The sequence below is a fragment of the Acinonyx jubatus genome, chromosome C1, assembly GCF_027475565.1.
Source record: "Acinonyx jubatus isolate Ajub_Pintada_27869175 chromosome C1, VMU_Ajub_asm_v1.0, whole genome shotgun sequence".
NCBI classification, from domain to species: Eukaryota; Metazoa; Chordata; class Mammalia; order Carnivora; family Felidae; genus Acinonyx; species Acinonyx jubatus.
In genome coordinates, this window is record NC_069381.1 from 78,942,493 (window position 1) to 78,969,271 (window position 26,779).

Consider the following 26,779-nt stretch of genomic DNA (forward strand, 5'->3'; position numbering starts at 1 on the left):
TTCTCCATTTCCACCCCCATCTGCGTTTTGTCCTGTCCTTTCTCTGGATAAATTACATTAATCACTCCACCTGAACGAGAAGCTCAGAAGCCATTTTCAGCCTCCTCATCTAGCCATCTGCTCAGCCACTGAGTTGGTAGTGGATCCTTTTACATATCCCTACTTTTCTTTCAAGAAGCCGGAAGCTTATTTCTTAGGGGTAGGAGCTGATTTTATTTCTCTTTGCAAAATGACTTAGTTTAGTTTCTAGGACTGAGGGCAACTCCATAAATACTGTTGAATTAAACTCAGTTGATATCACTCATAGAGCAATTGACAGCTACGATAAGGATCTTAGAAGACGCATCTGTTAATTCCCTGGCAAAAAATGCACTCAGTTTTCAAATAATACCTACAATTAAGATTCTGAAACTCTGTAGAAATTGTACAAAAAGATACATAATGGGCCTAAAAACATTAATTATAAAGATGGAAGTAGAATTGTTCAGAGAGAAGACTATCCTTTGTTTTGTGAAAGACCTGGCACGTGAAAGATGAAATCCCCAAGGATAAATTGCCTTGTATGAGAAAAATAACAAGAATTGAAGGTTAATAGCCAGAGGAAAGAGAAGAAACAAAGGGAAAGAGGAGCCAAGGGAAGTGAGGTGAGGGGGTAATGTGAGGGACCACCACAAAGAGAGCCACAAGTGGTTAGAAATGGCCTAGTAAGTTTAAAACCAGTGGGGTCCAATATTTATTTTCCTTTATTGGCTGTGCTGTGCTTTCACATGACTCCCATCATTTTCTCCTGTATTTTAGAACCTCAATAAAAGTCTGCTACGTGGTGCTCCAAGCCAGCTGTGGAGCGTCATTCACTCAGATCTCTCTTGGGGAGAAACTGCTACAAACAATGCAATTAGGTTGGCCTCCAGCTCGTGCACCTTGGGGACCCACTGCAATGTTCACACCAAGGCCGCCATCTACCTGGGCTGCTCCAGCCTTGACTGAACTCAGCGGAGACCTCTAGCTCAGCCATTTCTGCCCAACGCAGGACTCTTCCACTGGGCGATCTTTGCTCTAGATCTCCCATCTGCCTGCTCAGGATTTTCCCAGAACTGTACTGTCTTCTGAGGCTCTTCTTACAAATCCTCTTCCTTCCCCTTCTCTCGTCACAGGTGTCAGACCTGCATCATGTTCTAAGGTTTCCCCGCCCACTCCTGTGTGTGTGTGTGTGTGTGTGTGTGTGTGTGTGTGTGTGCGTGCGCATGCGCGTTCTCTCTCTCGCTCTTCCCTCAAGAAATCTCAAGATTTCCTCAAGAAATCTCTTGCATTTCTAATTCTGTCCTGGTGACCAAATCTCAGAGGAAATGAACTGACACAGTGTGTTGTTTTTCTTGACAGTAGGGTGTGGGGGTGCAGGAATTGGAGCATTTTCCCCAGTGGGGTAACATGGTGTGGAAAAGAGGCCATGCACATAGGAGGTGAAGGGTTGAGTGGGGATTGAGAATTAACAGAAGCAGGAAGCTGAGCCCACAAGTGATTAGGAAAAGAATAATCTAGAGATTTGGAGAGGGAAGCTGGGCTTTCCATTTCATTTTAATCTTAAAGGATAAGTTAACCTTAGTAGCTAGAGAACTTTCCAGGGTCTCCAGGCATCTTGCTGTGTGTGAGCAGGTACAAAGCAAGAAGCTCATGATGTGCTCCAAGGGAACTGGAGGGTGGTGAGAGAGCACTCACAGAGCTTGCAGCTGTACCCACAGCACCCGCCGCAGGGCCTGGCAAAGAGGAAGCTGGAGAGGCTAGCTGAATGAACAAAATTCGCTGTTCTAAGTGCACACAAATTTCCTGATCTGGGTGAATGACGTTAGATCCTCCATGAACTGTGAATGATGTCACCAGTTAGTAACCACTAAGAAATTTGGAAGAGGGGAACAGCTATGAACTAGGTATGGAACAATGCCATTGTGCCATTTCAAACAAGATGACCTGCTTTGGTCACTCACAGTCTGAACACGGTATGATCACTTTTACATTACTTTTAATATAACTGCTTCATTCTGCAAGATGATCTGTATCTCTCTGCCTCATGGCCACCTCTGCCTCACTTACTTCCCATTGTCCAAAAACGCTGAGACTCACTCAGTCTAAGAGGAGAGATGAAGAGAGCTGGTCTTACTGGCTACACTAAGTGCTTCCCATGCACTCTATCAAGCTATGTTTACCTAATTAAAAGAGTCCACTAAAGAGACTTTTCCTGAGCAAAGAAAGACTGCTCCATGCCCTGGTGTACATTTTCAACACCTCTCAGATACCCTGTTACCCCAATGTGTCAGGTGATTCTACCAACTAATGACCAGTGAGTTGATGGGATGTTCAACAAGATTCTCGAATGTGTTGTAAAGGCAGTTTCGATAACCTATTGTATAATAAATACTTGAAGAACTCCCAGGGTTTAACTGAAGGTGTCTGGCCCTGCATGGACATGGGACACATGTGCATAGCTATGTGAAAGGGGAGCTCCTGTAAAAATTTGCTATTCATGGTCTTAGTTCTGAACTGCCTTTCTGGACCTATTCTTCTTCCTGTTTCTCCTCTACTCCTGACCCTCTGAGCTAACAAATTTATTGTTTGATGTCCTTCCTCTGTTCCCCGATCTACTTTGGACTTGGTGTTCCACTTCCCCTCAGCTATGACTGTTGCTTCTCCCAGAGAAGACTCTGATCCTCCCCTGCTCAGGGCTGCTTTTGGCCATTTCAGGTAAACACCTCTCCTAGGTAAACTGGAGAACGTTTCAACGGGTGCTCCGCTCCTGGGGGCAGAACACCTAGCAAGTTTGGAAGTAGAACTGGACACTGGGAAGGCATGAGCTGACACAGTTCTGCCTTCAAATGCTTGGAAAAGGCATTTTTCTTATTCTCTAAGGCCCCAAGAGATAGAATGAGCTATAGTGGGACGTTAAAGGGACAGAGTATAACTCGAAAGAAAAGCAAGAGGTATTTGACAGCAGTCAGAGCAGCCACAGCTGTCATTTCTTGTCACTGGAAGGTGCTCACGCAAAGACTGGCTAGCCATCAAGTGGAAACTGGAAAGTGGAAAAGTGGAAAGTGGAAACACTCGCAAAAGGAGTCATGCATCCTATGGGTCATTTTACTAGAGGTCTGCAGCGTCCTTCAATGCTGTGCTTCTCAGAGTCAAACTTTCATGATTCTTTAAGTTAAAAACAGAAAAGTCAGATGCTTGCCTAGAGGGAATGGTTTGGAGTGAGGATCATTGGAGGGTCACTTGCATAGAGGAACTGCCAAGAAGGAAATTACAGGTTGGGATGAGAAGCAGGAGAGTTTGAATCTGGGCTGGGAAGGAACCATATCCTCTGAAGGGACCTGGTAAACTGTGCTTTTCTGTCTCAGATGGATCAGCTTAGACCTGAAGAATGTCAGCAATTTTCCTCTTCCCACAGGGCTAATCTATAATAATTAGTTTTACTACTTTTTTCACAAGCTATTAATTACTTTAATTAGCTTGTTCATGCACTCAAGTTGTTTACAAGCACTTTCCTTTTTGTAGCGCATCAATAAACAGTAGAAGGGAAACTACCACCTTGGAGGGACCCAGGAAGTTTTTACCAGGCAGGCCACGGCCCAGAGCATGAAGGAGTTTCTTCTGCTCTACACTGGGGACCTCCCAGCAAGAGCGTCTGAGTCAAATGGGTATCCTCTGTGGTCATTGCCCCCTCAGTCAAAGCAACAGAGGGCAAACAACCTGTTTTTTGTATGTTGCTCGGACAACCACCACCACAGAGTAAACCCCAAAGGTTGTGGATGGTTAATAGTAGGCTTTTATTAAAAACCCACATATTTGGCATCTCTTAGTTATCTGGTTTGACTTCTGATTTCACCCCTTACTGGTGTGTGACCTTGTAAAAGTCACTTCTCAAATTCTTTCTTTGCCTGTCAGTGAAGCCAAAAGCACCAAATCAGTGGAATTCTTTTGATTATTAAATGAGTGGGCACGGAGGGTAGGTGCTCACACAGCACCGGCACTGAGCACTCATTCCATCCTCACCTCCTCTTCCCTCTTGCCTTCTTCTCTCCTCCTCCCTCTTCTACTCTTCCCTTCGCTGCCAAAACTGGGACTCTTTGGCTCCAGACTTCAGGGCTCTTACTTCATTATTGTTCTTAAGTCTGTACTTTACAGAAGTTTGAAAGAGAGAAAGTGAAACAACAATTTCCAAGGAATTATCGCTATTTGAATAGTCCTATTGGGACGTCTGAAAGACCTCAAGGGCCCGTTCTCCGGGGCTATTACGTCATGCTCTCGAAAATTGTGCACATGCGCCATTTGGAAAGTGTGTTTCTCAGTAGGTTCTTTCCACCTCCTGGGGACAACCAGGGGCGGGACGGGGGCGGGGTTTGGTGCGCTAAGGTAAGAGGCTCCTCAGGCTCCCCCCACAGCCTCAGGGGATTGACACCCCTCCCCCCACACCTTCCCTCCAGGGAGGAGACAGGGACTGGGAAAAAAGACCTTGTGTGCTGATAATTTTTGTGATTGAAAATCCTATTTGGAGCTTTCCTTTAACAGAGCCCAGCACCCCAGAAAGCCATGCTGCTATGTTCCCCGCACTGTCTCTCATTTGCTCAGGTAAGAACTTGGAAGAGAAACCCGGAGTCACCAAGGCAACTCTGCCTTCACAGTAATCTGTCAAAGCAGGGAACTAGGGCTCTTTATAGCAGATCTCAGGAACCCCATTTTTTTTCTATGCGACGGGGGTGCTAAATCACCAGTGAAGTGTAATGTTTTTTGAAAAGTTTTTCATTAAAAATCTTCAATAGATTAATGGAAACCGGAAAATTTTTCCAGGAGTTTTTCTATGACTAGAATCTAGAACAAAGAGAAAAAAAAAAGGTGTATGTTGAATTGAAATGTTTGTACTTAACCCCATGTGTTGTATTTTTGTTTCAATTAAATATACTCATGTACTATTTTTTTTGGTCTAATTTAAACAACCAAAGAAGGTACTGACCAATCAGGTTTTCAAAAGGAATCTTTTGGCACCGTCTTGTGACCATTTATGGTACAATTTAAACAGAACCCAAAGCAGCCCTCTTTAAGTTTTTTAAAACGGTCTTCTGGAACTCTCTTGTGGCGCATCGTGGAACTGAAGAAAACAACAGTTACCGAATAATGCCCCTTGTCTCACATATGGGGAACGCTTTTGCTCCTGCTGCTATTATAACTATTATTCCCTGAAGACTTACAGCGCAGCCACACTCACTGATCTCTTTGTGTGACTTTGAAGCACAATATGAGAACGACCACGTCTCATTTTCACCTCAAAGATGGAAATAAAAGGGGACTTGCTCCCACATTTTAACATCTGTCAAGAACCACAGAATTTTAAAGCTGATCAGTCAAGAAAATATCAACTCTCCTCATGCGATGGTCATGCAGCAGGCCCACTTTGACTAGTAGAGAGAAGCGCCTGCCATCCTGGGCACCTTATTGTGCTCTCTAATCCCTTTATGTGTGTCAGTAGTTAATTTTCACAACTCTAAGAGGAAGGACTCTGTGATAATCTTATCCCCCACTGAGAAAACTGAAGCCCAGAAAGGCAATTGCCAGAGGCCAGTGACTGACAAGAAAGTGCCAGAGCTGAGATGTGGCCAGATCATTCCCTCAGAGGCTGTGTCCCTAACCGCTACTTCACACCTCCTCTAACTCTACTAAGACTCTGGGCATGATTTTAGTGACTATTGTCATTCTGCGTTAACCTTTCCTGTTGTTATAGCCCTTCAGCAATGTCACCTAAGTGCTTGTTAAATTGGTGATGTTAGTGTTAGTCTTGAAAAAAAGTGACTGAAAATCCGCCCTTGATGTGAACGTGGACTAAAGGTGTGATAAAATTTGAAGTGCAATATTAGCTGTCAACAAAGTCTCCAAAATGGAAATAAAGGAAATCCCTCTACCTTTTCTGCATTTATGAAGAACCACAAAATTTTCAAGCTGGCCAGCCAAACAAGTGCCATAATGTCTGTGCTGTTTATATAGGGGAGACTCTAAGGGTTTCTTGACTTTGGCACTATTGACATTGGGGCACTATTGACACACAGAGCTCTCCTGTGCATTGTAGGATATTTAGCAGCATCCCTGGTCTCCTCTACCCATTAGATGCCAGTTGTGACGATCAAAATGTTTCCATTTTGGTGGTGGTGGAAGCAGCAGAGAGACTCAGATTCTTCTGGGTTGAGAACAACTGAGATGATAGAATATACTATGAAATCATTGCAATAAAATGAGAAAATACAAGGATTATAGCCAGCATAACTTTAATCTTCTCAAATTGTCCTCAGAAAGGGGGAGAAGAATGGAAACAATGAAAAAAATGCCATTGGCCTGGCTGCAAGATCAGCCCCCCCTGAAAAATGACACAAAACTATCACGTTTATACACCTGACAGCCGAGAATGAACACCCCCCCCCCTTACATTGAGTCCTATGGAAAAACCAACGTTGAGTATGTAAGATTTCCATGATTGCATTGCCATGATTGCATCATAAAATGTGACTGCTATGTTTCCAGAAAATCCTAAAGACTTATTCTCCTGATTTCCTGACCTTCAGGTTCTCTGCGGGCTCTGGCTTTCACCTTCATCAAATATTTCACTCACTTCTCAGCACCCTTCTTGAGCTATTCTCAGGTAATGACTGTAATCCCTCTTCATATCTGATGTCAGCTCAAATTTAGATCTCCTCCTTCCACATATAGAATCTAAGAGTTTCCAAGGATAACCTCATCTACTCCACCATTCTCCATGGATGTCAAAATATCCTAACTTAAATGTTTCAAAATTTCATCACTCTCTGCTAACACTTTTAACTTCTACCTTTTTTCTATGATCAATATTTCATTCATTTATTTACTCGTTCATTCATCACTCATTTGGTGATTACCTATTATGTCTTCTAGGCACAGTATTAAATGCCAGGAATACAAAAAGCATTAAGCTGGTCTCTAGGGAGGGCACCTGCAGTCTAACACTGAAGAGGGAGGGAGCAGGGAAATGACAATGCATTGTGTGTGGCAAATGATAGGATGCAGGTGTCCACAAAAGGCTCTGGGAACATAGGAAAGGAACAAATTCTGCGTCGGGGTAGGATAAGGAGGCTTCACTGAGGAGTTGGGAATTAATCTGAGTGTAGAAGAATAAATAGGAGTTTGCCAGGCAAAGAGCATGGGGTGGTGGGGGGGAGGTGGAGGAAGTGGGGGGGTAGAATGAATAACCTATACATAGACCAGATCTGTGAACAAGTCTGGTGAGTTTCTATTCTTGCCTTTTAGATAGTCTCTCAAGATGGGAATCTTTTCCCTTCCCTTGCATGTTGATGTACTCCATGTTGAACTAATGGCCACCACCTCACAGCCACCACCTCACCAGATTCATTTTTTTCTAGCCACACTGTGGCCCTTGCTCCAGAAGGTTCTGTCACTCTCCCACTCACCACCTCCTCAGCTGACTCCTCTCTCCCTTTCTGCTCACATCCAGTTCCCAGAACCTGTCACTTCCATGTCTGTCATCTCTGCCTCGCTCAACCCATATCTCTTGTCCTATGACCATTACTGCTCTTCAGACATACCTTACCTCTGTTCTAGAATCCGGTGAAAGCCTCCTGACTGGCTCGTGACTTGCGGTCTCTCCCTTTTCCCATCTATTTGACCATAAGCTACAACTTATGGAACCGTTGTGGGGGTTTTTGGACGACTCGTTCATGCGTTGACTGAAAGGCAGGCAAGGCAGGCATCTGGTATTTGCAGCCTTTCATGGAGATGAGCTCTGTGGTAGGGAATAAGTAGAGACGGCAGGGTCAGAGCAACCAACAGTGCGGCCACCACAGTTAACAACCAGACCTGGCTGATGTCATCCCTAGCCCCATGCTCTCCGTCCTTGCCATGGCTTAGCAGGCTCCACACAGCCCTCGTGGTTGTGAATCACACAGGACATGCGCTCTCCCACCTCAGGCCTTGTGCTGACTTAGTGGCTCCCTGTATTCTTCACTCTCCCTCATTTCCTCCAAATTACATCTCAGATGTCACCTTTTCTGACCCATCTCTCCAACAACCCTCTGTAGAACAGCAGCTCTCTGTGATCCCGGGAATTCTTACCCTCCCTGACTTACCTCTGTGCTACTTTTTCATCTCCCCTCCATGACAGCAGTGACTTTGTCCATTTGTTCTCTGTTGTATTCCCTGGGTGTGGAAGAGTGTCTAGTCAGGACTGAGTCAACACCAGCTGAATACATAATGGAAGAGTCAAGTTCCATTTCTTCTTTCCCTAGCAGTATCTATATTTCCCAGCCATGGGATCTGGGTGAGGTTTTCCCACCTCTCCGTACCGGGATAGAGTGGAGGGAGGATTTGACTGGCCTAGAAGCCCCATCCTCTTGCCATCAGTCATTGGCTTAAAGGGGCACTTCCCCAAGTCCAAGTCAAACAGCGCAAGCAGTGGTTGGTTCAGGGCTGGGAAGGTGGCCCAAGTTGGTCTGATACAGGTAACACTCCTTTGGCTTGGTGGTCAGGGAAAAGGAAGCTCTGTTCTGTGGGTGGGCATGACTTGCCTTACAGTCAACAGCTGTAGGTACTTTGCTCTCAGGAGAGACTCCAGCCTGAGGACCAAGTCTGAAAGCCGCGCAGAGAGCATAATAGACAAGTAGAGCCAGGGCCTCCACCACCATGTGAATCTCTCCTTCTGAAGCCATTGCATCTCTATAACTTCTGGATTCCTTGTTTCGTGAACTGATGAATCCCATTATTGTTTAAGTCAGCTTGATGTCAGTTTTTCTTTTTTGTGCAATCCAAAGCATCCTAGCTGATACACTGCCCTTAAAATGCTATTGTGCCCTAGTGATGATTTAAGGACACTGATCAATTAGAATGTTTATTATTGAATCAATAAATTCATTCGTCAAATATTTAGGGAGCACCATACAATGACTTTAAAGTCAACTAAACGATCATGGCTATAAAACCGACGTTGGGGCGCCTGGGTGGCCCAGTCGGTTAAGCGTCTGACTCTTGGTTTCAGCTCTGGTCATGATCTCACAGTTTCAGAGGTTCAAGCCGTGCATCAGGCTCTGTGCTAGCAGTGTGGAGCCTGCTTGGGATGCCCTGTCTCCCTCTCTCTCTGCCCCTCCCCCACTCACACTGTTTCTGTCTCTCTCAAAATGAATAAATACACTTAAAAACAAAAACAAAAAACACCTCATTTGAGGGAAAATGATAAGAGATAGGGAGTGTTCAGACTCGAGAGAAGGCTTTTTAGACAACAACTTCATGATAGATGTGGCCTCATATTTGAAAAGGATGATGTGTTTAGACATGGATTTGGCTAACACCTGCTGGAATACAAGATATTCTTAATTCTGCTGTAGGTGCCAATCCCTTCTCCTAAGGTACCAGGGGGAAATACATTCACAGAGAACAAAGCAAGGAAAGGCAAGACCTTGTGATTAGCTCAGACTTCAGCTTTAGATCACTGTGCTTCCTCTCAAAAGAAAGGGGGTCTTAACCCAAGGCAGACTGTCCTGGAGGAGCTAGCATCAAGGCAAACAGAAGGCCTCCCCTGTTTGCTTCCACCCCAAAGTGCAAACCCTTGTTGTGAGTCTTACCACTCCAATGGGAAGAGAGGATACCTACGCCGGTCTGAACCAGATGGGGAATCCAATGCAGGAATAAAAGATGCATATCTCTATCTCTACATTCCTTCCCTCTACTGAGCCACCAGATGAGATCACAGCCTTGGTCAGTAGAAATACAACCTTATAAGATCTTGATCTGGGGTATCCAGCTAGGCCACGCAGGGATTCCTGCCTGCATGACCTATGAGATAATAAATTCTTGTTTTTAAGAGGCTAAGTTTCTGAAGTTTCCAAAGGTAATTTGTTACACAGCAATCGAAAACTGACACAAATGGGTACATAGAGTTTCATTGCGTAAATTTAGGTTGTTTCCAACCTTTCCCAACTGCAGTATGGCACTGAACACCTTTAGACATATGTCCCTACGTGTTACTAAAAGAAGTTGTGTATGATAAATTATTACACATAGAATTGTTTACTCTTATTTTAAGTTATAATACTGTCAAGTTACCCTCCCAAAAGTTATATACAGATTTGTACTACCAATAAAATATGTTTTTTACCCCATAACCTCGCCAATACCAAGTATTATAGATCTTTATCATTTACCAATTTGAAAGGGGGAAAAAAAGGTTTCATGTATTGACTGCTTACCCCATGTCAAGCCCTGGCTCAGTGCTTGACATACCTTTTCCCATTTGATCCTTAGGGTAACTCTATGATGTGCTATTATGACCCCATTTATTACCCCAATGATGAGAACAAGACCTAATCAAGAGTACATAATTAAGTAGTAGACCAGGTACTCTCAGGAAGTCTCACTTAGGAATCTGATCTTTAAATGGCTGGTGAGGGAGCCTGGGTGGCTCAGTTGGTTGAACGTCCAACTCTTGATTTCAGCTCAGGTCATCATCTCATGGTTCCTGGGATCTGCCAGGTGTTGGGCTCTGAGCTCACCGTACAGAGCCTGCTTGGGCTTCTCAGTCTCCTCTTCTCTCTGCCCCTTCCCTGCTCTTGCACTCTCCCTCTTTCTCTCAAAATAAATAAATAAACTTAAAAAATAAATGGCTGGGGAAATTTGACCTAGTCTCACATGGCCATTATACTCTTAGTATTTCTTTTCCTGTAATTGCATATTCGTATTTTCTCCTTCTGTGCTGGGTGTCTTCTGTCTGCTGCTTGAGGATTCACAGTCTTCCTACTCTGCCCTGCTGTCTCCTAGAAGTTTGACTTCTCTGTCCTTCATTAGCAATGCCCCAGTGCCCTAAGGCTCCCTGCTGGGTTTAGCCAGTGGAGAACCTGGCAGGAGATTAGAGGTGGGAAGAAAATAAACTCCAAGTATTTAGTCTGACTGGCTTTGAAAAAAGGTCATTGTTCTTTTCAGGTGACCCTCTCTTCTTCTAGGCTCCTGTAATTTTTCTCTCCTATTTTCACACATAGCAATGATTCCTGATTGGCTGCCAATAGCCTCAGGTAACTGTGGCTGTCCTATACACACAACTATACAAATAGTCTTTTGTAAATGAAGCCTCCTTGCTTTATCTTGAGTGTGCTATTATTTTAGATTTTCTATTATGTTGTCTTTTCTCACTGAATTGTAGGCATTCTGTATGTTGAGGTCATAATTCTTTGTCACTTGATGTGGAAGCATCTATCTTGGTTTATTATTTTTTAGTATCATTCTTAAAAGTGAAACAGCTGTGGGGTGCCGGGGTGGCTCAGTCAGTTGGGCGCCCGACTTTGGCTCAGGTCATGATCCTGCGGTTCATAAGTTCGAGCTCCACATCAGGCTCTATGCTGACAGCTCAGAGCCTGGAGCCTCCTTCAGATTTTGTCTCCTTCCCTTTCTGCTCCTCCCCCACTCCACACTCTGTCTTTCTCTCTCTCAAAAGTAAATAAACATTAAAAAAAAACAGTGAAATAGTCAGTTACTTTATGAATAAAATGAGTTTATTTGGGAATAGCAGAGGAATTTCAATTCAGGACATGTATGCCATGGCAAACCATAGGAAAGTGCAGAGATCAAAGGAGAGAAACATTACTTTATAGAGGAAAGGTAAACATTGGAAGGGGCTGCTTTGAGCCAGAGTCCAATTAAGGAAAGCATGAGTTCAGGCTGGTGATGGTTTCTCATTGGCTGAGTTGTGGCATTTTCTTATTGGCTGAGTTTGCTACCAGGCAAGAAGAAATACTCCCTTTGCTTTCTACTCCTGCTGGAGTAGTAAAATCGGCTCCTTCCTGTTGGGAAAGTGTATAAATCTCTTCCTGTTAGGGTTTGCAATTGACTATGAGTGATGGGGCTTGAGAATTCCTTTTGGCCTTGGGTCCATTTTATGAGGATTCCTTTATTCAGTTGCAATAGTTTTATTTAAGATGATTTCTGTGTAGGGGCGCCTGCATGGCTCAGTCAGTAGAGCTTCTGACTTTGGCTCAGGTCATGATCTCAAGGTTCGTGAGTTTGAGCCCCACATATGGCTTGCTGCTGTCAAAGCAGAGCCTGCTTCAAATCCTTGGTCCCCTCCCCCTGCCCCTTCCCCATTTGCACTCTCTCTATCTCTCAAAAATAAATGAACGTTAAACAAAAAGATGATTTCTGTGTAAATATTTTTATATCCTCACCCAAGGCCCCACCCTAGAGAATGTGGCCTTGACCTTGACAAATCCATTGCAACTCACTTCTCCACTTTGGGGTGGGATGAAATGCCTGGATCCTAATCCATTTGTGCCCCAAATATCATCTTGCCCTCCTTAAAAGTTTACTTTCCTCTTCAAGTATATGGAAAGGTTTTGTCTGTACTCCACCTGACTTGTCTACTAGATGCTGTTCCTCAATGTCATGTGCTTCCTCCTCTGCTCATGGCTGCTTCCTGCCTGGAATTCTTAGGCATGGTCCCCTGCCAAAAGGGCTCCTCTACTTGTACCGGTGGAGGAGTGAATGTGGGGCAGGCCACGCTTTGTTTATCATATACTCCCTTTACTTTCTAAGATACCGTTACATGAGCCTGTACGGTTAATCAGACTTTGGCTTTGGGGGTGGGAGGAAAGAGAGGGTGCATTGCAATTGAGGTGGAAATTATTATAATACGGGATGGTGGAGGAAGGAGACTTACACTGAGGGTCTAATACGATTTTTCCCAAAGTACATGTAGGAGGTTCGGTTATTCATAGGGAGTTCCTTGTGGGCACACCTGGTCACTAACATCACTCCTTATCCTGGTATCTTTCTTCTAACCATCTAACCCCTCCTCTCTGGATTCCTCTCCTGAACCTCCCAGAGAAATGTTGTTCCCTGTCCACATGGTCAGTCTTGCCCCCAGAATTATTTTGTTACCTCTAGTGTTAAACTTTCCTTAGCAGAGTGAAGTGAAAGAGGAGCTCCAGCAGTACACCAATGGAACAATATTGCCTTTGCAAAAGTCCCCCAGAACTGTGTGCGGAGGTACTCCAAACCCCATGGAAGAGTCTAGGATGGGCAGCCCGAGTCTAGTCCCTTTTGAAGAAGCTCGACCTGCAGAAGCTGCAGACCCTTTTGCATTTTTCCCATTCTCGAATGTATTCATTTCGGTTCTCGATCTCCTGTTTTCCGATTGTGTCCCTTCAGGCTTCACAGAGTAAAAAATGGACCATAAAGGGCCACTCCTTTAGCCATTAGCCAAAGGGCCACAGCAGCTTTGAAAGCACCTTTTGTGAAAAGATGGGGTTTCATTTTTAACCAGGGGCTACGCTTACCCTCAGTTTGGGGGAAAAGGAGGGAGGAAGTCTTGGCTACATGTCTTAGGGAGAGGAAGGCAGATGGGAGACAAAAGAAAGAGGTCCATTTCACTCTGTCTCCTTAAAGGACGACAGGCCCAACAGTCAGATTCTAACAGTTGTTACTACAACAATGGAACGGGACACTTTGGAACACAGAAGCTCCCTGTCCTGGGAAGTATGTGATTAATGGGATGTCATAGAAAGGATTACCTGTCTTTTAAGAGCAAACACAAAGTCTTTCTCTTTACCTGACCTTTTAAATCAGTTCTTTACTATTTAAGGATATAAATGTAAAGTCATAATTGGACTTGGCTGACTGTTCATGAGGGAAGAATGCCAAAGGAAAGGGGGATGGGATCCGGGTATGGGTTAGACAGGTAAAACAGGCTGTGTTACATTGTTGAAAGGAGAAAATATCAGTGTGTGTGTGTGTGTGTGTGTGTGTGTGTCTGTGTCTGTGTGTGTGTCTGTGTGTGTCTGTGTGTGTGTTGCACAAAGCTAGATGCTGGTAGGCTGAGCTGGACTAACAGATTCATGAAGAGGTAATTAGCTGGACAGAGGCTTCCCTAGACTCTTGGAACACAATCCACCGCATCCCCAGGAGTTATCTGCCTCTCTTCGCATTGCCCTGTGGGAGCTGGGGCTTGGGACACTGACACAAGTACTGATATTTGGCTACTCCTACTGCTATAATGAGGTCCTTTGTCTATGATCCAAGAGTCTTCTGTTTTCTCCCAATATCCATGAAACTGTGGCAGGCTAACTCAGAATATAGGATGGTAAAATCTCAGACTCTTCGCAGTTCTTGACAGTCTTGGTACCAAGAGGGGATGTAGACAAAGAGGCTAATTAGCAGATTTTCGAGGGAAGTCTCTGGGAATTGGCAGTGAACATGTTGACCAAGTTTTTGATCAATGAGGCACGGTTCTCCATGTTTTTGCCAATTATAAGGAGGAATTGAAGCAAGCTGAGGACTAGAAGGTAGGTTCAAAGTCAGCTGTGTGAAGTGGGGCTTGGAGCATTGCTAATTCATCTTGGTGTAGGGAGACCCTCACTGGTTTGGCAGGCAGCTTCAGGTCTGCCCTGCTGTAACAACTAGTGCTAATATTAATCCTGGATGAGCAGGAGTTTTGGGCCTTTTTTAAAAAAAATTTCTTTTAACGTTTATTCATTTTTGAGAGATGGAGACAGAGTGCGAGTGGGGGGATGGGCAGAGAGAGTGGGAGACACAGAATCTGAAGCAGACTCCAGGCTCTGAGCTGTCAGCACACGGCCCTACACGGGGCTCAAACTCACAGACCGTGAGATCATGACCTGAGCCGAAGTCAGACGCTTAACCGACTGAGCCACCCAGGCGTCCCGGGCCTTTTTCTAGAAGAATGGCAACAACTGGATCATTAGTCCCTCCTATGGTCTATCATTCCACCCTCAGATTTGTTCAGACAAGAGCAAAGTGTCTCAGCGGCTTTGCAGTGGGTCCCAGCCATTATCATGGTTCTTTGGGGGAGATATCCCTGAGACAGCTTCCTTGGGAAGCCACAGAAGAAATCTAATATTTGAACTCGTAAGAGTTCCTGGGATTGGATTTACAATGCCGCTGCAGGAGATCTGCTGGAGAATGAGAAACTGACCCGAAGAATTCTACATAAACTCTTATGGTCAGTTCTCACCCCGCCAAAACTTACATTGGAACTAGATGAAGTCTCAAGAGATGTTATTTTGATAATGGGCAGCAAATGCCCCAGATTGAGGTAGATTCCTTTAAAAAAAAAAAAAAGTTGCTGCCATGTGAGCCATGCCCAAGTCAGCAAAAAGGTGCAAACCCAGTAACACCAGCCAGAATATAAAGTGGCATGGCTACTGAGTCAAGGGGTTCCTAAGGCTGAAACAGGTGGTATTAGCCATAAGGATTTTCACCCAATTTAAATTGTTGAACCAGCCAAAAGCACTGCAAGCTCATTTGGTTGAGCCATGAGCAGACACCATACTGTTTGAAAGTAAAAGTAAATATAAAGCCTTACTGGCCTGGAGAAGCTCTTTTGTCCTGTGTCCCCCTGAACCCTTCCTCTTCCCTCTACCGTTGCCTCAGCTGATGTTAGTACGGATGTTTTATGGACCTTCCAGGATCCATAATGTCCACAGGCATCTGGCATCGACCTTCAAAATTTCTGATTCTGCTCCCATCCCCTTATCCTAGTCCACGCACATAAGTAAATCAGGTTTGGTCACCGAATACAGCTGTCCTCGGAAAGGGATCATTTCCTCCTAGCTGCTTTCTGGGTAATGATCAGGACACAAGGGGTGAGGTGATAGGGACTTATTTTGAAAATCTGAGATTTCTCCATGACCATTCCTGGGCATGGTATGTCTTTCTCTCCCCTAACAGCGACTCCAGGCCAGCATGGTTGGCCCATCCTCCAGATGGCAGCCCCGTCAAAATGGGGCCTGGGAGATTCAGACTTAACTCTGGTTCAGCCACCTGGATTCTCTGGCTGGACTGACACGGTCCCAGATCATAAGGATAGTTGCCATTTGGTTGAGGACACCATCATCAATCCCCTATCACAGGCCAATGTGGAGGCCGCGATGGGTCTGTGTAACTTTTGTTAAAATGTCCAAGTTACTTTTTTTTTCTGAATAAAAGGTCTGAGTATGATTAGGGGATGATCGAAGCAAAGGTGAAATGATCAACGCCGAAAGTGGATGCAGAAATTCGAGGCAACGGAGGACAGGCAGCAGTAGCACCTGGGATGGGAGCATCTCAGACCCTGAGACACATGATAGAGAGAGAGAGAGAGAGAGAGATCTGAATGATCTTTGTTTTTCCAAATCACCTCTGGAGTCTTCCTCATGAAGGAAAACCTCTGGTGAGATTCTCCCAAACCATTGCAAGGACTTTTTTCCCCCCCAAGGGCTTTTGATTTGACTGACTGCCTGATTTTGTCATCATCTGCCTGATGACTCTGATTGTGATTTGACCACTAGTCACCTTACCTTTACAGGGGAGTCAATCAGAAGAGGCAGAGGATGGTCCCAGCTCCTGCACCTCCCACAAAAATAATACCTGTTAACACATCCAGATGTCTTCACCCCTATTCTTACAACCATCACTAATAGATAATAGATATCTATTATAGATAAATGCCCCCCAACTGCCCTCAGGCAGTCCTTCTATAAAGAAAGACTAAACTCAATTATTTAAACTCAGCCGGGGAAGTTCAAGGTTTACCAGCTGGCCAAGAGGTAATGTTGGATGTTCTGTCAATGTCTCCCTTTAAATGATATAGGTCCTACTTAGCAACCCCCACAACTATAAACAACACTTTCATTTCATGGTCATGATGTACATATGCCCTCGGGACTATACTTGCTTTGTGGAACTAGGACATTAAGCTCCCTGCCTTCTGAAAACACAATGATTTGCAGCTTTGCCATGGTCATAAGAAATCTTCAAGTGGTTAGGGAAGCAACACTAGTAAATGACGAAGCCCTCACAACTAAGAGATCTCTCCCAAAAGATGCCACCCTTGGTTCTCAAGAGAGATTCCCCAAGAGATAACTGACTTGTTATTTATGTGCACCCTGTGTACACCTATCCCTATATCAGGACTCATCCGATTAGAAAAAGTGGTACAAAAAATTAGTCCCTGACTGTGGTTGAGGTGATCAGTGCTAGTGCCTCATCCCCGGGAAGCATTCAAATGGGCCTCAACTCAGCAGGTAAGGTTGCTACAGATGAGAGAATTGCCCTAAACTTCCTCCTGGAGGGCCAAGCAGAGCCGGTGCCATCACAGATACATCCTGTAGTACCTGAATTAATGTCTCAGGACAAGTGGAAACACCAATACAGAAATATAAGGAGAAAATCCCCTGACTTTCTAAGGTAGAACCTGATGATATATGGGATTTGTTCAACTGCCTGGATCTGGAACCCTGGGAGGCATGGTCGGGGTGAATTCTACAGGTTGGTTTCAGCCTACTGGTTTGAGTCCTACTGATAGTAGACTAATTAGATGTTGTACTGTACAAATTGAACAGATTTGGTCTCAGCCTCTCTTGGTCAGATTCATTAGAGTAGCCAATGGAGTGGTAGACTCATCAGAAAAGTTTCCAGAGAATAAGAGAGTGTAGATAGATGTGCTTATCTTTTAGTATAATAAAGATAAAGTTTACTTTCAGAGCAAAGAGCCGGCAGGGTAACTTTTTTTTATTATGAAATATTTGGTTTCTCTAAGCTCAGGGCTCCTTCCCTTTATATGTACATGTGTCAGCTGGCCCTTTCTGCGTCACCCTGTGGGAATTGGAGCACAAATACTCATGCTTTGGTATTTACTTTGCGAGTAAGAAAGTCCTCAGCCTTTGACCCTGGAGTCTCAGGTCTTCTGCCAGGATCCATGAAATTGTAGCAGCCTAACTTCTTAACTTGTGAGTGGGGTAAAATACCACTCTTCACAGTTTTCGACATTAATCTGTCCTATTTGTTTTGTACCTAATGGATTAAAGCTTTCCATCAAGTAAATCTAGGATAATCCTGTTCCTCTCCACCCACAAAGGAAGAACTAATGAAGGACCAGGGTGATGTTTGGTGTCCTTCACAGCTTTCTCCCCATTTGTGGGTTGCCCGTGCTCTTTAAACAGCCCTCTCCCAGGGGTAAAATGACCTCAATGGATCGCTCCAGGCTCTGCCTCTTGCTCTCTCTTGTGCCATCCTATCTCACCCCTGCAGCCTGTTTCTTCTCTTTGTCCATGTTAGTTATAGTGGCCATTGTTGGTTGGCTCTCTAGTATCCATTGTCTATCATTCCCCCATCCTTTCAGTTGGAGCTCCTGTGGAAACCCAATACCATTCAGACATATTTCAAAGCATCCAGGGGAAGCGAACCCTGTCCCCAGCTTCAGACGTGGAATTGAGTGGTGTAACAGCAACACATTCATTCTCTTTGCCAGGAGATCTATTCTGGCCAGTGAGATCTTAGAGGAAATCTGAGGAAGAGCTTCTCAGAAAGTTACCTTTCTCTATTAAAAGATAGCCACAGAAATAAGCACATCCTATTTCCAGTCGGGAGGTTTGGAGCTTCTGTAGCCATTTGATCCCAGCTTGCAAATAAGGCACCATTCAGGATGGCAGAACAGAGAGACGACCATAATGTCGTGATGTTCAATCAACTGTGAATCCCACTCTCCTCTGGGAGATAATGCATTTCCTAAATGTTTAAGTCTTCTTGAGTATGAGATTCTATTACTTGTTAGCATACAGTGAACTAAGTTCTGGGCACTCTTCTAAGTACCTTAAATGAACGTGTGTAGTTAAGGCTTATAACAAACCTATGTGTTTATTATTTTCTTCACTTGGAAGACAAGGAAACCTAGATACAGACAGCGTAAATATCCAGCCCAGGTCACACAGCTACTTAAATGACAAAGCTAGGATTTGAACCCAGATCTGGCTCAGAAGCTACAGATATAACCACTAATCTAGCACTTCTCACTATGCTGTTACTTGCGGTCTAAAGCATTTCAACTGATACTAACTGTTCTTTGCTTCTCAAGGCTACCTCAACTGACACTTAGGCTTTGGACCCCTTTGACCTCCAAGCTCATGGCTGCAAGCCAGTTTCATCCTCCCATGTCCACCTTCAGGGCCCACTGCTTGCCCAGAAGAAGAGATTCAACATTAATATCTAACTTCATCTCTTATTTGAACACCTAGGAAGGCAGTCCAAAGTTAATACATGAGTCCTTATTTAGCAGTTTTAAGCACCTTGATATGACCAACGTGTTCAAAGGGCATCTGCGGTATTGACCAAATAATGCCAATTACTGACTGGCAGTAACTGGGAGCTCTTATATTTGCCCTACTTCCGTCGAGGAAACAGACAAGCAGCTTCTCAAGCCTGTCTCAGGGATATACACACACACATATATACACACACACACACACGCACACATATATCTACACACATGCACACAGCACAGTTACTCACCATGTATGACATCGGGCAATTACCAGATAGCAATTACCTTTGCTCCCCTTCCTTTTGTCTTGGAAGTCCCTTCTCCTCTCCTCATTGACTGTTCTGGCTACTGGTCACATTCTTCCCAGCCTGTGATTAAGGGGAAATCTGGACTTTGCACTGGACGCTTCTGCAGCCCACTGTCCCTGCCCAACCTCTCTCCATCACTATTATCGGTAATGTTTCAGATAAATTGCCAAAATAATTTTTTTTTAAATCACTGGAGAAATGAGGGCAGAAGTGAAAGGTGTTCTAAGGCTGGGGACAGAGGGTATCAGTGGGTGGATCTGTTTGATTAAATCAGGAGTGCTCTATTGCTTAACATTTTTACAATAGAAATGTTGAGTAACTCATTTCCACATTTTCTCTAAACCACAAGGGGTGTGCCCTTGAGGGAAATGGGGATAGGAAGAGTTCACCTTTGAGAGATTCTTAAATGTTACAAGATTTCCTTAGAGCTACATGTGGAGAACTTGGCTTTTTTCCCCTAAAAGCTTTTGTATTATAAACATCCGAAGCCTCCTTTAAAAAAGATCTTAAATGAAGCAGATGGTTCAAACTGATCTGAATTTGGAGCTCAAAAAGCTGGAAAGTCTCTTTTGTAATTCACACTGGACTTTGAAGATAAAGGTCCGAATCTTGAGAGGTCTCCTTTTCACATGGATAGTTGAAGAAGAGAATGCTAATAGAGGGTTGGGATTTTTCAATGTGTGAAGAAAGTATTTATTTTATATTTTAAAAATCCAAGTACTCTTTTCTCTAGACCAGAGAGAGAGAGAGACAGAGAGAGAGAAATGATCATAGGTATCAGAAAAAAAGACGGAGAACAAGGATGAAAGGCTGTGCATTCTATTAGACTTAGCCCCTAAGACAACTCTATGAACCTAAATGCTTAACAAGAACTGAATGCTGAATACATTACGGAATACTCACACAATGAAATACTACATAATGATGTGAGTGAGCAATTTACAATTACGTGCAATAGATCAATCTCAGGATATTGGGTTTCGGAAAGATACCAGATGCAAAATAGTACATTCTGCATGACTCATTGACAAGAAGTACAAAGCAGAGAAAGCTAATCTATGCCATTAGACATCAGGATGGTGAGTACTTTGGGACATAATGACAGAAAGGGAGCACCAGGAGGATGTCAATAGTCAGTGAAATGTTCTGTTTTACAACCGAGGGGCTGGTTAACATGGGTGTGTTAAGTTTGTGAAAATTCAGTGTAGCTTCAAAATTGCAACAAGTCTATGAGAATATAGTTATTACCATTTCCATTTGCACATGGGGAGTCTGTGGTTCTGAGAGGCTGATGACTTGGTCAAGATTAAGGATTTGAGTCAGGATTTGATCTAGGCTGCCTGCTTCCAGGGCCCAGGTACATAACTATTCTGAGGAGTTTCTGTTGCTGCATATCCTGGCAACATTTGATGTCAGTTTTTTGGATTTGGACCACTCTAATAGGTGTATAGAGGTATCTCGTTGTTGGAATTTGCAGCTCCCTAAGGATATGTTGTACATATTTTCATGTCCTTATTTGCCAACCGTATATCTTCTTTGGTGGAGGGTGTGCAGATCTTTTGCCCATTTTTTTAACTGGATTGTTCATTCTCTTTTTGTTGAGTTTTAAGTGTTCTTTCTATATTTTAGATAACAGTCCCCATCAGATATATCTTTTGCAAATAGTTTCTCCTGCTCTAGGCCTTTGTCTTCTCATTCTCTTGACAGTGTCTTTTGCAGAACAGAAGCTTTTAATCTTAGTGAAGTCCCGCTTATCAATTATTTATTTGATGATTCAGGACTTTAGTCTAAAATAGTCATTGCCAAATTCAAAGTCACCTAGATTTTCTCCCATGTTATCTTCTAGGTGTTTTATAGCGTTGCATTTTATATTCAAGTGTGTGCTCCACTTTCAGTTAACTTTTTGTTGGGTATAAGGTCTGTGTGTAGATACATTTGTTGCTTGTATGTGGATGTCCAGTTTTTCCAGCGCTAATTCTGAAAAACTATCTTATCCCCATTGTATTGCCATGCCTCATTTTTCAAGAGTTGATTGGCTATATTTATGTGGGTCTGTTTCTGAACTCTCTATTTTGTTTCATTTACCTTACTTTTTTTTTTTCTCCAGCACTACCCTGTCTTGATTACTGTTACTTTATAGTAAGTCTAGAAGTTGGATAATTTTGTTATTCTCCTTTAATATTGTATTGACTCTTCTAGGTCATTCACCTCTTTATATAAATTTCAGAATCAGTTTCAGATCCACAAAATAACTTGCTGGAAATTTCATTAGGATTTCATTAAATCTATAGATGAAGTAGAGAAGAATTGACATCTTGACAATATCGAGTCTTCTTACCCATGAATATGGAATATCTCTCCGTTTATTTAGTTTTTTAAAAATTTCTTTCATGAGAGTTTTTTAGTTTACTTCATATAGATCATGTACATATTTTGTTATATTTATACCTAAATATTTAAAAAATTGGTTCTGGGGAGCCTGGGAGGCTCAGTGAGTTGAGCATCAGACTCTTGATTTCAGCTCAGGTCATGATCCCAGGGTCTTGGGATTGAGCTCTGCATTGGGCTCCATGCTGAATGTGGAGCCTGCTTAGGATTCTCTGTCTCTCCCTCTGCCTCTCTCCCCCACTTGCATTCTCTGTCTCTAAAATTAAAAAAAAAATTTTAAGAAATATATAAATATCTCCTAACAATTTTTTTTATTCTAATGTAAATGATCTTTGTGCTTTTAATTGTAAATTCCATTTGTTTGTTGTTGGTGTATAGGAAAGCAGCTGACTTTTATATATTAACTATGCATCCTGTAACCTTGCTGTAATTATTTATTAGTTCCAGGAGATTTTTATTGATCCTTTCAGATTTTCTGCATGGATAATCATGTCATAAATGAAAAAAAAAACTTTTATTTTTTCCTTTCCAATATGTATACCCTTTATTTTATCTTCTTGTCCTATTGCATTAGCCAGGACTTAAAGTGTGAAATTGAAAAGAAATGGTGAGAGGGGACATCTTTACCTTATTCCTTATCTTAGTAAGAAAGTTTCTAGTTTTTACTTGTAGGTTTTTTGTAGATTAAAAAAAATCAACTTGAAAAAGTTCTCTTTTCCTGGTGTGTGAGAGTTTTTATCACGAATAGATGTTGGGTTTTGTCAAATGCTTTCTTTGTGTCTATTGACAAGATAATGTGATTTTTTTTCTTCTTTACTCCTTGATGTAATGGGTTATGTTAACTGAGTTTTGAATGTTGGATCAGCTTTGCATCCCTGAAAGAAACCCCACTTATTGCAATTGGTCATGCTGTGCAATTCTTTGCTGAATTCAATTCGCTGATACTTTATTAAACTTTTTGTATCCATATTTAAGAGAGATGTTAGTCTTTGGTTCTCCTTTTTTGTACCATTTTAATTTGGTTTTGGTATCAGGACAATGTTGTCTTTATAAAATGAATTAGAAAATACTCTCTCCTCTTCTATTTTCTGAAAGTGATTATATAGAATGAGTGTTAATTGTTCTTTAAATGTTGGGTAGAGTTATCTAGTGAAACCATATAGACTTAGAGATTTCATTTGGGAAGTTTTCAAGATTACAAAGCCAATTTCCTTAATAGCTATGAGCTATTCAAATGGTCTATTTCATATTGACTAATTTATGGTTGTTTGAGCTTTTGGAGGAATTGGTCCATTTCATCTAAGTTGTCAAATTTATGTATGTAGAGTTGTTCATGATATTTTCTTATTATCCCTTTGATGTCTGTAGGGTCTCTAATGATATCTCCCGTTTCATTCTTGATATTGGTAATTTATGTCTTTCTTTCTTTCTTTCTTTCTTTCTTGTCAGTGTTGCTTGAGGTATGTCAATTTTACTGATCTTTTCAAAGAACCAGCTCTTTGTTTTATTTATTTTTTCTATTGTTTTTCTATTTTCAATTTCATTGATTTCTGCTTTTACCCTTATTATTTATTTTATTCTACTTGCTTTGGGTTTATTTTGCTCTTTCATCTCTAGGTTCTCGAGGTGGAAGCTTAGATTATTAATATGACTTTTCCTTTTTTCTAATGTATGTTTTTGGTGCTATATATTTCCTTCTCAGCACTGTTTGAGCTATGTACCCAAATTTTGATATGCTGTGTTTCCATTTTCATTCAGTTCAATCAATGTATTTTTGTTTGTTTCTCTTGCGACTTCTTCTTTGACTTGTGTCTTACCTAAGTGTGTTGTTTGGTTTTCAAGTGTTTGGAAATTTTCTTGTCATCTTTATTGATTTCTAGTTTGACTCCATTGTTTTTGGAGAGACACTTTGTGTAATTTCAGTTTAGATTTGTCTTATAGCCTAGGATACAGTCTATCTTGGCATATGTTTCACAAGTACTTGTCAAAAATGTGTTCTACTCTTGTTGAGTGGAGTGTCGTATCAATGTCTCTTAGATCTTATTGGCTGATGCTCTTGTTGAGTTCTTCTGTATCCTTACTAATTTTCTGTCTAGTTGTTCTATCAATTGTTAAGAAGGGGGCCTTGGGACACCTGGGTGGCTCAGTCGGTTGAGCATCCGACTTTGGCTTACGTCATGATCTCATGGTTCATGAGTTGGAGCCCCACGTTGGACTCTGTGCTGACAGCTTAGAGCCTGGAGCCTGCTTTGGATTCTGTGTCTCCTTCCCTCTCTCTACCCCTCCCTCACTCATATTCTGTCTCTCTCTCTCTCTCAAAAATAAACATTAAAAAAAAAAAGAAAGGAACCTTGAAATTTCCATCTGTAACTGTAAACCTGTCTATTTCTCCTTGCAGTTCTATCAATTTTTTTCTTACATATTCTGGAGCACTGACATTGGTACATATGTTTGTTTTAATACACAGACTGTGAGGAAAGACTTAGCTAAAACAAGGACATGAACTTTGTCCCATGGAGTGACAGGCCGATATGACTATGGCAGGCACCTGAGAAGGACAAGCATTTAAGGTACAAAGGGCAAGTTCTTACTTCACTGGACAAACCATCACTTACCAGATGCCTCTCGATATTGCTATTTTCTGACTGAAATCTCTGAAATGAATCTCAGGATAGAAGTCTCCAAATTCTCCAATGCCACTTATGATTATCTTGAAATGGAGTCAACCCCACGGTTCTTAATAAGGGCTCTTAAAAATGAGTTTTTAAATGTGAACTGATTTATTTAACTCAACTAGGCATTATGATTTCCATTTTTCAAATAAGGATACTGATGCCCAGAACATTTAATAATTTGCCAGTGGTCACCCCACCAAGGTGACTGGGTCCAGTCCAGGAGCCTGTTTCCTCTTCACTCCAAGCGGTCCCTGCCGTTTGGTTCCCTGCTGTTCAGGAGACTGTATTTGCAAAGTCTGGGTGGCTACTTTGTGCTAGGCTCCGAGGGGGATAGAGGAAAACAAGACAGGGGTTTTTGCTCTCAAGCACCTCACGATCTTAAAGCCTCAAGTGCTACCATTTAAACAGTAGTTTAATTCTTAACTGCTCACGTTTCTTGTTGTCTTCACCTGTTCACTCTCAGCAGAGGAGGTAAAGCCGTGAAGAGATGGATTGTCTTTCCACGGTGTTGATGAATGACTTGGTGGAGTATAACGTGAGAAAACAGTCTGTACTCCACATTGCTTTAACAAGAAATGACGTGTTTCTTTAAATAGCCGATCCTTCTCGGTCACTTAAGGTACCATTTGATTTAACAAGTTTAACGTGCTACAGGTTTTGGGGGGAAACGTACATTCGGTTTTAACCTTTAATCCGATGGCCGAGTTGAAGGAAGCCCAGTCCTGACAAGACTGTGTCCTGTGGCACAGGCTATGGGGAACTGCTTGGGTCGCTGTTCGCCTTAACTTTCTCGACAGGTGTTTTGCTTGGCACACGACCTCCCTGGAAAACGTCTGGTTCAACAGGCCCTCACACAATCATTCCCCTCAAAGCAAATCCTGTCCCTGCCCTTTTACGCCTCAGTTCTCGCAGCCCACAGTTTATTTAAATCTTTCATTTCCTTTGAGGGTCAGAGCCAGAGCCACAGCTGCCGCGAAGCCCTCCTATCCCAATCCAGCCTGTGGGGGTTTCCAGCCTGTGGGGGTTTCCTCCCCCGTAGTACAGAATGGAACTTCCTGTACCCTCACTCAAAAACATAGGAAGAGCACAGCATAACGGTTAAGACTTCAGGCTGTTGCTTAGGCTTCTGGATTCAAGTTCATCACTTACTGGGTAAGTTATCTCAGCCTCAGTTTCTTCATCTGAAAATGGAGATAGACCCCACAGGTTAAATTAACTCCTAGGAAAGTGCTTGAGCAACCAAACGCCCGTCAAAAGCTGAATAGACAAACAGAATGTCATAGATACATACAAAGGAATATTATTCAGCCCTTCAAAAGAACAAAATTCTGTCACATGCTGCAATGTGGATGAACCTTGAGACATTATGCTAAATGAAAGAAACCAGACACAAAAGGACAAATACTGGGTGATTCCACTTAAACGAGGTAACTAGAATAGTCCAATACATGGAGACAGAAAGTAGAATAGTAGCTACCAGGAGCTGGAGGAAGGAGAGAAAGGGGGTTATTTTTTGTGGGGTACAGAGTTTCAGTTTGGGATGAGGAGAAAGTTCTGGAGATGGATAGTGGTGATGACTGCATAGCAATGTGAATGTACTTAATGCCACTGAACTGTGCACTTAAAAATGACTAAAGTGGGGGCGCCTGGGTGGCGCAGTCGGTTAAGCGTCCGACTTCAGCCAGGTCACGATCTCGTGGTCCGTGAGTTCGAGCCCTGCGTCAGGCTCTGTGCTGACTGCTCAGAGCCTGGAGCCTGTTTCCGATTCTGTGTCTCCCTTTCTCTCTGCCCCTCCCCCGTTCATGCTCTGTCTCTCTCTGTCCCAAAAATAAATAAACATTGAAAAAAAAAATTAAAAAAAAATGACTAAAGTGGCAAGTTTTAACAAAAAAAGTGCCTGATGGCACAAAGGCATTCTGGATTCTATTTTCCTGGCCATGGAAAATATTTATAATAATCTTCCAAAACCGTTATATTTCAGCACCCCTATGTGTAAGTTATGAATCTTGGAGCAATCATTACCCACAAGTTGAGAAATGTCACCCTAATCCAACTTCAGGAGACATTTACCTATGTTGCTAAGCATTTATCTGGAAATTTTCATAAACAGTGGGGAAATACACACACACACACACACACACACACACACACAGATTCCAATAGCATTTATAGTGCATAATCACAATTAAGAAAAAAGTTCTGGGGCACCTGGGTGGCTCAGTCGTTTAAGCATCCAACTCCTGATGTCAGCTCAGGTCTTGATGTCCAGGTTGTGCACTCAAACCCCATGTTGGGCTCCATGACGGGTGTGG

General features: G+C 42.8%; 1 protein-coding gene and 1 long non-coding RNA gene across 10 annotated transcripts in view; one reads left to right on the plus strand and one right to left on the minus strand.

The window, feature by feature from the left end:
* LOC113599249 (uncharacterized) overlaps positions 1 to 19,624 on the minus strand; it is a 34,456-nt gene extending 14,832 nt beyond the window's left edge. Inside the window, exons 1-3 of the long non-coding RNA XR_008295052.1 lie at positions 19,345 to 19,624; positions 8,151 to 8,220; positions 7,616 to 7,807 (exon numbers count right to left, since the gene is read on the minus strand). This is a non-coding gene — a long non-coding RNA (uncharacterized LOC113599249). The remainder of the gene's footprint in view (positions 1 to 7,615; positions 7,808 to 8,150; positions 8,221 to 19,344) is intronic.
* Positions 1 to 26,779, plus strand: part of ABCD3 (ATP binding cassette subfamily D member 3) — a 163,833-nt gene that overhangs the window by 25,746 nt on the left and 111,308 nt on the right. For 6 of the 9 annotated variants that reach the window (XM_053214480.1, XM_053214486.1, XM_053214487.1 and 3 more), the window contains exon 1: positions 25,483 to 25,619. The exons of the other annotated variants lie outside the window; for them this stretch is intronic. The gene's annotated coding sequence lies outside the window, so the exon portion shown is untranslated. Of the gene's footprint in view, positions 1 to 25,482; positions 25,620 to 26,779 lie in introns of those variants that run through there. 9 annotated transcript variants of the gene reach the window in all.